This window comes from Engraulis encrasicolus, chromosome 22 (assembly GCF_034702125.1).
Source record: "Engraulis encrasicolus isolate BLACKSEA-1 chromosome 22, IST_EnEncr_1.0, whole genome shotgun sequence".
Taxonomy (NCBI): Eukaryota; Metazoa; Chordata; class Actinopteri; order Clupeiformes; family Engraulidae; genus Engraulis; species Engraulis encrasicolus.
The window spans coordinates 36,501,120-36,516,002 of NC_085878.1; positions in this window are offsets into that span (position 1 = coordinate 36,501,120).

A 14,883-nucleotide genomic window follows, 5' to 3' on the forward strand; every position below is an offset into this window, starting at 1 on the left:
CTCCCCCCAATATTGAAACAGTAATATGTGGTTCACATAATGTATGTGCAGGGGTGTATTATGACTCCATGGGCCCCTGGGTCAGACAACAAGTGAGGTCCCCTCCATGGATGTTCATAGTTTACAAAAACATTAAAGGTGCACTGTGTAAGGTGGTGGCACAGGGTGGCCAGAGTAGGTATTGCAACTATGCAGCTCATTGAAAATGTGCTGCATATTGCCAAATTTTCATGAATATTTTTAATATTTACCAGTACAATTATATATATATATATTTTTTAATATATTTTTAAAATGTTTTAAAAGTTTCAGGCAAGATGTAAACTCTATGCTGTTGGGGGTCAGGGGCATGTACCCCCAGGAAAACAATGAAAATACAGTCATTAAAAGTGAAATATAGGGGCTTGGGCTAAAAGGCCCCCATTGCCTCTTGGGCCCCTGCGCCTGGTAGCCTGGTGACGCCATCCTATGTACTCCACCCAAAGATTTTGGCTAGTCGCTTTCGCCCAGGCTATGGGCCTGGTAGGCCTGTGCAGAAATCCATCCTTGTGTATGTGTACATGGAGGCCTACTTCTTGGTGAGTAAGGGGAAAGATTTAATGGAACCAGTGTGGGTAGTGGTCAGGGGCGGACTTAGTCATTTTGGGGCCCTAGGCGAAACATAAACATGGGGCCCTCAAAAGCCATCATATAGGCTAGACATACAATTCTGTATTTTGGTGCTATTTTCATGTTTTGTGTATATCTTCGATTTTAGATGAGTGGCAAATTAAGATCAAGCCTACTTTTTTGTGTGTTTACCGCGACTGGTGTGACAGCTTGGGCCCCTATGGAAGACAAATTTGGTCGGGCCCTAGGCACTAGCCTAGGTTTGCCTTATGGAAAGTCTGCCTCTGGTAGTGGTACAGGTAGAGTAGAGTAGAGTAGACTTTATTGTCACTATATAAATATAGCGAGATTATGTTTAGTAGCAACCCACAAATGCCCACAAAATAAAAGATATATTAACAATAAATAAATAAAATCCATAAAAATCCATGTGCATCTCACAGTATCGATAGTCCTGAAGTATTGAGGGGGGGCAGGTGACGAATTGAGTTCAAGAGTCTAATGGCAGTAGGGTAAAAGCTGTCCTTCATTCTTGTAGTGCGGGCACGCAGAGTCCTAAAGCGCCTGCCAGATGGTAGCATGGTGAAGAGCCTGTGACCAGGGTGTGTGTGATCTTTAAGGATGTTTAATGCTCTGTTTGTGCAGCGTGTATGGTGGATCTCCTCAAGTGTGGGTAGTTGGCATCCAATGATTCTCTCTGCTGTTTTAATGATGCGCTGTAACATCTTCTTGTTGTCGTGTGTGCAGCTGGTGTACCAGGATGTAATGCTGTATGTAATTACTGATTCAATTGTACACCTGTAGAAGTTAGTGAGCAGATCTCGTGGTAGCTGGGCCTTGCGAAGGAAATATAGCCTTTGGGATCGCTTTTTAGCCATTGCAGAGGTGTTGGCGCTCCATGACAAGTCCTCGCTGATGTGCACACCCAGGAATCTGAAGCTCTGTACGACCTCCACTGGCTCCCCTCCGATGTTGATGGGTTGGTGGTAGTGGTTGCCCTGGCCACACCGCCTGAAGTCCAGGATCACCTCCTTCGTTTTCTTGGAGTTCAGGGCCAGGTTGTTGTCTTGGCTCCAGCGTGCTACATGACACTTGAAAAGACAACTGAATATTTGCCACTTGGAGAGAAGTACGCCATAAATGAGCACACCAGACTACCCATTTAAGGAATTACACGACATGCTGTGTGTGTGTGTGTGTGTGTGTGTGTGTGTGTGTGTGTGTGTGTGTGTGTGTGTGTGTGTGTGTGTGTTTGCGCGTGTTGTTGAGGTTTTAGGTGAAGTGAAACAATGTTTCTATTTCAACTATATAATATAAACAAAGTATCACTTCGTATCAAACATTGTATGTCTCAACCAGGCTAGATTAACATATAGTAGAGTCATAATTGGAGGTTCCGTGACCAACCTCTGGCAACAATGTTTTGATGATTGATTTGACCTCTATGGACCCTTTAGAAAAGATTTAGCCCCCATGTCCATCGCAAAAATCCCGGGCTTTTTTGCTAGAGAGCCAAATTCAAAATGGCATCCGGCGCCATCACTAAAATATAACTTTTGATCTGAATGACCTAGAATCATGTATGAAGGCACTTTTTCATATAAGTCAACCATGAGGATTCCAAATCTGACATCATTTTGGTTATAAAACTTCGTTTTGACGGCGAAATTCAAGATGGCCGCCATCTAGAACCGCTATTTTCGACCTTTTTAGGCCGTCGCCGCCCAAAATTATCATATTTGGACTGGGAACCTCCCAATTTGTGTGACTGTATTTCTCATGTAAAGATATTGAGAGAATAGCTGATCTACAAGGCCAGAATTCCTCACATTGGGAGGCGTAGTGGACTTGTAGATGGGCTATTTTAATAATGTGTCTTTTTTTAGTTGGCTATTATTTGACAATTTGGCCGATATTTTAGCATTGTTTGATGATTACTTTGGATGCAGTGATGGTCTTTTACTTTGAGTCCTTACATCATGACCCCACCCCCCAAAACAGGGGGTCTTGACCCACAGGTTGAGAACATATTATCTAGTAGAAAAACCCTTCACGTTTCATATTTTCCGAGCATTCTTGCACAGAGAAGCCCGTTGAGGAACTCGAGGCAAGAGCTGCCGAAATGGAAGAAGTGCGCTCACAGCAGTGATCAACTTGGTTGAAGACAGTCAGATTGTGAAGCTCCCCGAGCTGCAAGAACACTGTGTTGTTGAGGAATGTGTGGTCTTATTCAACCCCAATGGCACATACAGGAAGACGCAGAAGAGCAAGCTCATCTCGAAGATCTCCCTCCACCCTGTTTTGATTAAGAATCCTATCTTGCTCTAATTGACATAGGCATGATCTGGAGGATGGGAACTCCATCAGCAGAAGATTGGCAGACACAGGACGGCACCCTATACAAGTAGGTTGGGCTATGCCCAAAAACTGTCATCCATCATCCTTGCCTTCTCATGCTCCCAGTATCATCGGTGCCAATGATCCCTATGATACACCATACTTAACAAAAGAAGACGAACGAGACCTGCGCATACATGGTGCACATACATACACATGAAATTGACAAGTTTCCATCTGCCAAGTCTTTCAAAATGTTATTGTGTAGTGTCAAAAACAAGAAAAAGACTATACCATTGAGCAGTCTGAAGCTCTTCACTGTTTATGATGGTCAGTGACAGTCAGGTTGTAGTGGCCCAGTTGTTATTGATGCAGCTGATACTGATGTCTACGGCAGCTTCCTGGCATGCTAAGCATTAAGAGAAACGAAGAGACTGTCCTCTTCCATGACCTGCTGACAAGAGATGGCAGACTGCATTGTGCAGCTACACTATTTTACAGGCTGTGATGCCAAGTTATGGTTCTATGAACAAGGAAAATCATCATGAAAAGGTGATAAAGAGCTCTGTGGCAAGGCAACAACTCTCGGTTGCTCTCTGTTCACCTTGAAGAGGTAGTATAACAGCTGTTTGCGTTCACGAGACAGATGATCTATGCAGACAAGAAAAGTAGCACCATGGCTGAAGCCTGTGCTTCCAAGTCGAAGACCATGAAGAGAAAGTCTTTTACCTGTCTCCCTCCATATGCAGACAGCTTTATGCCAACACTGCCTCTGTCCCAACTACTTGCCGTATGTAGTGCGCCACCCCACACTAAAGAATCACCCATCGCCACTCAGACATGGTTGGAGTATAGAGTATAGTAGTGGTGTCAACAATGATCGATTCGGCGATCCAGAATCGGTCCGGCAAGTTCCAGAATCGATCCGGCATTTTTTTTAAGTTTCAAATACTTCCATGGATATTTCGGGAGCAAGTGAATGTTGAATTTGGAGTCAGCCAAGCAGGCATGATCCACCTTTACAGTGCCACCATCGAAAGCGTGCTCACCTTCTCCATCTTGGTCTGGTATGGTAGCTCCACCAGCCAAGAAAAGCAACATCTGGAGAGGGTGGTACGCAGGGCCTCCAAAATCATTGGCCGCAGTCTTCCCACTTTAGCCTCACTCTACAACACCAGACTTGCTAGGAAAGCCAAAAACATCACCTCTGACCCTACACACCCAGCACACCACCTATTCACACTATTGCCTTCAGGGAAAAAAGGTACCGTGGTATCCCAAGCAAAACCACACGCTCTAGGGACAGTACCTACCCACAAGCCATTCGTCACTTAAATACGCACTAGCGCTTTACAGCTACTCCACTACCTGGCCTTCCTACCTCCTTTGTTACTTTGCACAATGCTACCACTGTTCTGTACATACCATACACTTTTCTATGTCTCCAATGTTTTGTATGCCATTCCCTGTTTATTTATTTGTGTACCCCCTGTTTTTCTTTCATACCCCCCCCCCTCCAGTTTTGTGTCTTTGTTGTTGTGTGAGCACACCAAGTAACATTCCTAACAACTGTAATTTTATACTGTTGATATGGCTAAATAAACTTGAAACTTGAACTTGAAACTTGAATTAAATAAAAACACTTCAAAACATTGCAAGACTGATACAGAAAATAGCCAAAAAAGTGTTGCTCAGTATCTGACTACTTGTATTGCCTCATCATGACTGATTAAACATTTGCTTTGCTTTCAGTAGAAATGTAATGCATTGCAATGCATTGTAGAATTGGATTGGATCGGATCGAATCGAATCGGATCGGATCGCTACCTCCCGAATCGTGATCGAATCAGATCGTGAGGGCAGTGCCGATCCACACTACTAGCGTATAGCTTCCCTGGGTCCTACGTTCCCCGGTCTTTGTATGGGATTGAGGAACTACCGACCCTTTTTCTAAAAAGGGTCCCATGTTCCCCGCATTGTATGGCCCAGGATGCTTCACATGCATATCTCTTGCACGAACGGTTGCTATGTGTATTTCATGTCAAGTTTTCGAACAGTGGCAGCCTAACCCTAACCCTAACAACAACCCTTGCTAGTCATGCGGCAGCAGTCTACTTGGAAGCAGCAGGAATAGAACCCCTTTTTGAAAAAAGAGTTCTAAGTTCCCCGGTGGTGGGGGGACATAGGACTCGGGGAACATAGCTCCCGGGCAACATAGGGGTGACCCTGGGAGCTCATACACTGATGATTTCCCTTTTTCATAGAACCTTGAGTTGGCATCATGGCATTGTGCAGCTACACTGTTTTACAGGCTATCTGCCATCCCTTCTGTCAAAAGGTCACCGAAGAGGACCGTCTCTTTGTCTCTCTTAATGCATGCATGCCAGGAAGCTGCCGTAGATATCGGTATCAGCTGCATAAATAACAACAGGGCCACTACAACTTGACTGTCATTGACCATCATTAACAGTGAAGAGCTTCAGACTGCTCAATGGTGTAGTCTTTTTCTTGTTTTTGACACTACACAATAACATTTTAAAAGACTTGGCAGATGGGAACTTGTCAATTTCATGTGTATGTATGTGCACCATGTATGCGCAGGTCTCGTTCTTCTTCTTTCGTTAAGTATGGTGTATCATAGGGATCATTGGCACCGATGATACTGGGAGCATGAGAAGGCAAGGATGATGGATGACAGTTTTTGGGCATAGCCCAACCTACTTGTATAGGGTGCCGTCCTGTGTCTGCCAATTTTCTGCTGATGGAGTTCCCATCCTCCAGATCATGCCTATGTCAATTAGAGCAAGATAGGATTCTTAAATCAAAACAGGGTGGAGGGAGATCTTCGAGATGAGCTTGCTCTTCTGCGTCTTCCTGTATGTGCCATTGGGGTTGAATAAGACCACACATTCCTCAACAACACAGTGTTCTTGTAGCTCGGGGAGCTTCACAATCTGACTGTCTTCAACCAAGTTGATCACTGCTGTGAGCGCACTTCTTCTATTTCGGCAGCTCTTGCCTCGAGTTCCTCAACGGGCTTCTCTGTGCAAGAATGCTCGGAAAATATGAAACGTGAAGGGTTTTTCTACTAGATAATATGTTCTCAACCTGTGGGTCAAGACCCCCTATTTTGGGGGGTGGGGTCATGATGTAAGGACTCAAAGTAAAAGACCATCACTGCATCCAAAGTAATCATCAAACAATGCTAAAATATCGGCCAAATTGTCAAATAATAGCCAACTAAAAAAAGACACATTATTAAAATAGCCCATCTACAAGTCCACTACGCCTCCCAATGTGAGGAATTCTGGCCTTGTAGATCAGCTATTCTCTCAATATCTTTACATGAGAAATACAGTCACACAAATTGGGAGGTTCCCAGTCCAAATATGATAATTTTGGGCGATGACGGCCTAAAAAGGTCGAAAATAGCGGTTCTAGATGGCGGCCATCTTGAATTTCGCCGTCAAAACGAAGTTTTATAACCAAAATGATGTCAGATTTGGAATCCTCATGGTTGACTTATATGAAAAAGTGCCTTCATACATGATTCTAGGTCATTCAGATCAAAAGTTATATTTTAGTGATGGCGCCGGACGCCATTTTGAATTTGGCTCTCTAGCAAAAAAGCCCGGGATTTTTGCGAGGGACATGGGGGCTAAATCTTTTCTAAAGGGTCCATAGAGGTCAAATCAATCATCAAAACATTGTTGCCAGAGGTTGGTCACGGAACCTCCAATTATGACTCTACTAATAAGAAGAGGTCCTTAAGCTCAGCGACTCATGCTGCGCCTCCCATGCCCGAACTGGAGCGCTGGTGGCGGATTGCGCAGAAACACCTCAGCCTACCAACAAACTTAGCCTACATTTGCACAGAATGAGACATATTTAAAATGGGTCTATCGGTGGAGACGTCACCCTGTTGGCATAGCTAGCATGGTGCGAACAGTCAGGCCCACCCATAGTCGTCGCAGGGGTGATAAGGATACGCTGTGGGAGTGCGCTATGAGATGCGCTTACCCGGCTGCTGAGGAGACACAAATCATCACGATTTGTTGTGGGAACGTGTGACGTCACTACAGGTTGGCATAGAGAAGGAATATTTTGACAGAATATTGTGTGTGCCAAATTCGGTAGCAGTAATCAGTAGAACGACAGCGCATTTCATGAGAACCAAAGCCTCCCCATCGTCAAGGATTGTTTTGGCTACGCATGGTGTCATCATTCATTGGCATGGAGAAATGCCAGGTTATTTTGAAAGAATACACGGCGTCGGGAAATACGAATCCAAATGTTCAGGGCAGAGCAAGGTCGCAGGTCGCACGCCGTGCCTTAATGACACATTTTCTCCAATGTTGTTCACGAAGCGACGGCGGCGGCAAGTCGTGCTTTGGGTACGCGCCGTGGAAATGCGCTATGCGATGCGCATTGTATGCCCTGCTAAAGAGCAATCACAATAAGCAACGCCAGCCAAGGCGCATTTTATGGAGACATCAACATGTGTTGTCTTGCTGAGGTTTTGCATTGCATCACCAAGATTTATTGTGGCAACGGCAACGCCAAGATTTATTGTGGCAACATGTGATGTCATTGGCATGGAGCAAGAATATTTGGAAAGAATACACTGTGCGTAAAATTCGACAAAGAATAGTGCGCTCTGCTGAGCGCTGTTTTCGTCAACCTCTGCCTGCCGTGAAAGACATATGTAGCCTGTGGGCCATTGCCATTTGCTCTCGTTCCTTTTTTTTTCTCCCGTCAGTCAACGCCACTAATTGGGTTTTGGGATGGGCACTGATTAGGCTGCCTGAACGGCATAGCTGGGACACCTATAAAGTTACTTGGGGTCCTTGTAGTAGCACAGGACCCGCTTAGCACGCTCGGTGGTGGTGTTGATGTTTGAAGGGGCTGTCTTCGCTTCAGCGTATGGGGAACTGAGAGCTGCCAGGCTGGTTATGAAGCCCCGGGTTGATGTTTACTGGCGGTCACCATTGCAGTGAAACTGGTCACCTGCAAGTCTAACTTCGGGCATACGCTGGCATAACTGGGGAGCGTATGGCACTAGTCCCACCGGCAGCCGTCTCCATGTTGGACTCGAAGCACCTCCAAACCCCTTAAACCCCTGGGATACGCTGCTAAGGCTAGGAAAGGTCCGAACAGCCACTGAGCATCGCTAGCTGCTGTTCTCTCGTTTGTGAATGTGTGCTTGCTCAAATGTGTGTGCGTGTGCGTGAACCGGTGCTACTCATGTTGTTAGGGTATTCTCTTTTGTTTCCTCTAGCCTGTTAGCGTGCTGTGGTGCAGCCTCTACCGTCTGAAATAGCTACAGGCTAGAGTGGTTTCTTTTTTTTCTCTTTTCATTTGTTTTGTTTTGTTTGTATGTTAGCCCCTCCCCTGTCCCTGCTCACTCGTTGCTGGCGCGCAGCGTGCCTACTGACGTGTGTGTGTGTGAGAGGCCACACGGAAAGGCTAGGTCCTATCTTATGCACAGAGTAGTAAAAAGTTTGCTGTGACATTACGTGACTCCTAGTGTGTAACCGAAAGGTGGGGATCACTGAGTGGAAAACAAGTGTGAGTTCCAGTGTGTAACAAAACAAGTGTGCAACAAGTGTGAATTCCAGTGTGTAACAAAACGAGTGTGTAACAAGTGTGAATTCCAGTGTGTAAGGAAACAAGTGTGAATTCCAGTGTGTAACAGACACGTGTGTTCGCACCATATTAGGTGTATTAGGGCCCTAGCATCTCCCCGGTGCTTCTTCCCCTTACTCAGTGGTCTCCTCCTGGCCAGGCCCACGTTTGTGCAGGGGTTTCCCTTTTTGTTGATGTATTGTTTATTTTCTTTTTGTCCCATTATACCCGTGGGAACCAGATTTTATATGTATTTATTAATAAAGAATGTCATTTTTGTACTTTTCTAAAAAACCTGAGTCTGTCCACCTTTTTCGGTATTTGGTCCCTTTACTGTCTCTTACGAGGTTATAGGGAGGTAAAGGGTGGCGTAGTCTACTACACCCCGGCTTTACATAAAGCTGTAAACTAGAAGTTAATTGTAACTCCTATGTAAGCTCTTGGGCGTTACAATTTTGGCAGTAGTTGGCAGGACGAACAACAAAAAAGTTTCTCTTTTGTTTTTCTATCTTTATTTTTTTGCTGTTTTTTTTAGTAGCACCGTGTGTGTGTGTGGCTGTGTGTGTGCAAGAGAACAGCAGTTGGCAGGAAGATGAACTCAAACGACGGCGCTGAGGAACCCGCCGCGGCAATGCAACGACTACAGGATCGTGTGGCTCAGCTGGAAGCTGAGAATGAGAGACTTTCAGAGACTGTTCAGAGATCTGCCACTGGGCAGGGAGGCTCCCAGGCAGTGCGAAGGGAGCAAGCACTGTATTTGCCTCGGGAGAGGCGGTGCCCCAAGTTTTCGGGCTCCACGGCAGCTGGGGCTCTCTCTATCGAAGAGTGGCTGGAAGAAGCAGAAAGCTGCACACGGTCGAGGTACATGTCTGATGTGGACAAAGCATTGTTTCTGTATGACCATCTAGAGGGCGAAGCCCGTAATGAGATTAAATATAGACCTCGTACTATCCGGGAAAATCATGAGGAAATTATGACAGTGTTGAAAGAGGTATATGGAAGTTCCAAGTCCTATGTATATTGGCAAGATTTCTTTGACCACAAACAGAGAGAAAACGAGTCTCTCTTTGAGTTTTCTCATGCTGTTTTGGAACTTATGGACAAAGTAAAACACTCAAAAGAGGATGCCATTTGGAATGTTGACACTGTATTAAGAGACCAATTCTGTGAAAATATACGGGATCTCATGCTCCATAAACTCAAAAGATTGGTAAGAGCAGACAATGATTTGACCCTGTTGGATGTTAGAAGTGAGGCCACTAGGTGGGTGGAAGAGGGACAACCGAATCGCGACAGGGGTCCCCGTCCTCCAGTGCGTGTTAATGAGGCTACATATTCCGCCCAGTGCGACTCCGCCGTAGCCCAAACATCTGAAGTAGCCGAGTTAAAAGAGATGGTCTTAAAGCAGCAGGCCCAACTGGACCTGCTGGTTAAGCACCTTGGGCAGCCTTCCGGTAGGCCACAGTCTTCTCAGCCATATGGGGCCGGGCGTTTCAAACGTACAGCCGATGGCAAACCAATTTGTATTAAGTGTGGTCAACCAGGGCATATAGCTCGCTACTGCCAATCTGTCCCCCCTCCTGGGAACAATAGTCGTGCCCCCCACTCGCTAAATGAGAATTCCGCTACCCAGTCAGCCCCCCCCGCCAGTAGCTCCATTAGTCAGCAGGGAAACTAGAACCCCTCAGTGTGCAGAGCCACACACTGGGAGGGGGATACACTGGCTCTGTATGTTCATCTTCACTGGGTCGGTTAGTGGGTAAATGTCCAGTACTGAAGGTGGGGATGGGTAATGTTGAGGTCCCATGTCTTATCGATACCGGGTCTATGGTTACAACTGTAACTGAGAGTTTTTTTAATACGCACTTAGGTCACCTGCAGAGGAAAGACTGTAAATGGTTGGGACTTAAAGCAGCCAATGGACTTGATATACCTTATACTGGGTACGTGGAGGTAGATGTAGTTGTACTGGGCCAGCGTATCTCAGGGAGGGGGGTATTGGTGGTTAAAGATCCAGTCAATGCGACCCTTCAGAATCGTAAGCTAGCTACACCTGGCATATTGGGTATGAATGTTCTTGGGGAATGCTACAGGGTTCTTTTTGAGCGGCATGGCTCACAGCTCTTCCACTCCCCCCTGGTTGAATCGGCTGGCCCGGCGACCCAACGAGTTCTCCGCCACTGTGAGAAGATCCAAGCTGTCCTCCACGCCCCAAAGCCCTTTAAGGTCAAGGTCCAGGGGAAGGCCCCAGTCTGTCTTGGGCCTGGCACGCTTACTATGGTCCCGGTTACCTGCCCACAGCTGGAAGCAGCTGAATTTCTGCTCGAACCACTCTGCCTTGAGGACGGACAGCTGCCCGAGGGTGTCTTGGTGTCCCCAGCTCTCGTGTCTGCAAAAAGGGGTCTCCTGCATGCCCCGATGGTCAACGTCGGCTGTTCTGAAGTGTGGCTTGCCCCACGCCGTGCCATTGGAACTGTACAAGTCGTTAACACAACCTCTTCCGGAGAAAAGCCCCTTGTTATGGAGCCATCATGGGAAGAGTGTTGTGCCTTTGTATCTACTCAGGAGGTTACTCCTAAAACGGGCTGTCCCTGCCCCGAGTTCCCCGTCCTTGAAGGGCTAACCTCACAACAGGCGTCCCAGGCCAAGGCCCTCTTTGCCAAGTACGACGATATCTTCTCCCGGGGTGATGGGGATTTGGGATGTACCTCATTGATAGCTCATGAGATCCCTTTGACTGACAACGCTCCTGTTCGCCAGCCTTATCGTCGAATCCCCCCTTCCCAGTATGAGACTGTGAGGGAACATATTCAACAGCTGCTGGATAGTCAAGTCATAAGGGAAAGCTGCAGCCCATACTCTTCGCCTATTGTCCTAGTAACGAAGAAGGACGGCAGTCTTCGCCTGTGTGTCGACTATCGGCAGCTCAACTCAAAAACTCGTCGTGACGCCTACCCCCTTCCACGAATTGATGAATCCTTGGATGCACTCTCTGGGGCTAAGTGGTTCTCCACCCTGGATCTTGCCAGTGGGTATAATCAAGTCCCAGTTGCAGAAGGTGATAAAGCAAAGACTGCGTTTTGCACCCCGTTTGGCCTTTTTGAATTTAATAGAATGCCCTTTGGGTTATGCAACGCCCCTGGCACGTTCCAGCGCCTCATGGAGCGTATCTTTGGAGATCAACGGTACCAGTCTGTCCTCTTGTACCTTGATGATGTCGTGGTCTTCTCGGCCACGGTGGAAGAACATCTGAAACGGCTGGAAGGCGTGTTCGAGCGACTGCAGAAGCAGAACCTAAAGGTCAAGTTGTCAAAGTGCCAGTTCTTTCAGCCCCAAGTGAGCTACCTTGGACATGTGGTCTCTGCCGAGGGGGTGTCTACTGACCCGGCGAAGATAGAAGTTGTGAAGGAGTGGAGGCGCCCGGCCCACCTTGCCGAATTGCGGTCATTTCTTGGCTTCGCAAGTTATTACCGTAGGTTCGTGGAGGGGTTCTCTAAAATCTCGGCCCCTCTGCACCGCCTTGTGGGGAGGCTCAGCGGACCGCGACAGAAGGGGAAAACTCCCCCCATTCCCCTGGCAACAGCCTGGGACAAGCCCTGTGAAGATGCCTTTCAGAGACTGAAGGGAAAGTTGACCTCTGCCCCTGTGTTGGCCTATGCCGACTTCAAGAGGCCCTTCCTGCTTGAGATCGACGCAAGTCATGGAGGCCTGGGGGCGGTCCTCTCTCAAGAGCATGAAGGCAAGGTGCGGCCAGTAGCGTTTGCCAGTCGAGGGTTAAAGCCCACCGAAAGAAACATGGAAAACTACAGTTCAATGAAACTTGAGCTTCTTGCGTTGAAATGGGCAGTCACCGAAAAGTTTCGGGAATACCTCCTTGGGAATCACTTTACCATCTTGACCGATAATAACCCGTTAAGTCATCTACAGACCGCCAAGCTTGGGGCCATTGAACAGCGATGGGCCGCCCAACTGGCCTCCTTCAACTTCACCATTAAGTATCGGCCAGGGAGAAGTAACGGCAATGCAGATGCCCTCTCCCGTCAGTATCTGGAGCGTTTCCTAGGGGGGACCGAGGTTCCGCTGCTTGGAGTTCTGGCAGATTCCTCCCTGCTGCCTACTGCGGAGGCCCAGTGTGAGGAAGTGGTGGCGCTGCCGGGGCGTACAGCAGGCGATCTTAGTCAACTGCAAGAGGCAGACCCTGTCATTGGGCCGATTCGTGGATTCTTCCAGAGCGGGAGGCGCCCCCGGGCAGAGGAGAGGGAATTGCTGTCCAAGGACAGTAAGTTCTTACTTCGCCAGTGGGAGCGCCTGACCTTGCAAGATGATGTCCTCTATCGGGTTGTTCATGCTCCAACGGGGGGTGCTGAGACTGCAACTCCTTCTTCCCCAGTGTTTGCATGATGAGGTGCTGCGCAGTGTGCACGATAACCAAGGTCACCCGGGCACAGAAAGAACGGTCGAGCTGCTCCGGGATCGATGTTTCTGGCCAAACATGCCCAGAGATGCTGAACAGTGGTATCACAAGTGTGAGCGGTGTGTCCTGGGGAAAGCGGCCCAGCCAAAGGTTCGGACGTACTGGGGAACCCTACAAGCCTCCAGACCAAATGAGATTCTGGCTATTGACTTTACCCTCCTCGAGCCTGCTAGCGATGGCCGAGAAAACGTGTTGGTCCTTACCGACGTTTTCACAAAGTATTCCCAGGCGATCCCCACTAAGGACCAACGGGCCTCTACCGTGGCTCGAGTGTTGGTCCAGCAGTGGTTTCATCGATTTGGTCCTCCAGCCCGCATCCACTCAGACCAGGGGCGAAACTTCGAAAGCATGCTGATTCAACAGCTTTGCCAACTGTACAGCATCCAGAAAAGCCGAACCCCACCGTATCACCCACAGGGTAACGGGCAATGTGAAAGATTCAATCGCACCCTACACGATCTGTTGCGGACCCTTCCCCCGGCAGAGAAACGGCGTTGGCCTCAACACCTGCCCCAGCTAACCTTCGCATACAACACCACACCGCATCAAACTACTGGCCATACACCGTACTACTTGATGTTCGGGCATCATCCAAGGCTGCCTGTGGACTTCTTGCTCGGGAGGGGGAGCGAAGTGGATGGCGCTGGCACTGTAGAAGAATGGGTGCAACAACATGAACGTAGCGTGAAGATGACCCAGGAACACGTCAGGCAGAGGTCAGCAGAGTTGGCCAACAGGCGAAATCAGAAGCACAACGACACAGTGAATGATCCTGGTATTGACTCAGGTCAGCTGGTGTACTTGCGTAATCATGCACAGGGGCGCAACAAGATCCAGGACCACTGGAATTCCGCGCTGTTCCGGGTAGTGCAACGACCGGTGGGAAATGGAGCGGTCTACACTGTGGCCCCTGTGGATGGTGATGGGCCAGAGCGTCAGATACATCGTTCTGAGATGCGTGAAGTTCCAGAAGGCCAACAAGCAGCAGGAGCACTTCCTCCCCCCATGAGGCAAGTGGACGTGTCAATCAACCCTGCTGCTCAGGAGGAGGATGCTGCTGTCGGAGCGGTTGGCCTGTATCCAGATGAGCCGGAAGAGAATCTTGATCGGTCTCCACCCCTGACCCCAGGAGGGGAGGACACCGCACTGGAAGATCCTGGCCAGACTCTGAGGCGTTCATCCCGAGCAACAGCAGGGCAGCACTCAAACCCCCACCGTCTTCCAAGAGCAGTTGCCCTTAGGGCCGAAGAGGGTGAGGACACCGGTGGTGAAGAATGATCCATCCAGTTGGGCTGGCATCGTCGGGCCGCCGATTCATTTGGAGGGGGTGGATTGTAGCCTGTGGGCCATTGCACTTGCTCGCTCTCGTTCCTTTTTTTTTCCCCGTCAGTCAACGCCACTAATTGGGTTTTGGGATGGGCACTGATTAGGCTGCCTGAGCGGCATAGCTGGGACACCTATAAAGTTACTTGGGGTCCTTGTAGTAGCACAGGACCCGCTTAGCACGCTCGGTGGTGGTGTTGATGTTTGAAGGGGCTGTCTTCGCTTCAGCGTATGGGGAACTGAGAGCTGCCAGGCTGGTTATGAAGCCCCGGGTTGATGTTTACTGGCGGTCACCATTGCAGTGAAACTGGTCACCTGCAAGTCTAACTTCGGGCATACGCTGGCATAACTGGGGAGCGTATGGCACTAGTCCCACCGGCAGCCGTCTCCATGTTGGACTCGAAGCACCTCCAAACCCCTTAAACCCCTGGGATACGCTGCTAAGGCTAGGAAAGGTCCGAACAGCCACTGAGCATCGCTAGCTGCTGTTCTCTCGTTTGTGAATGTGTGCTTGC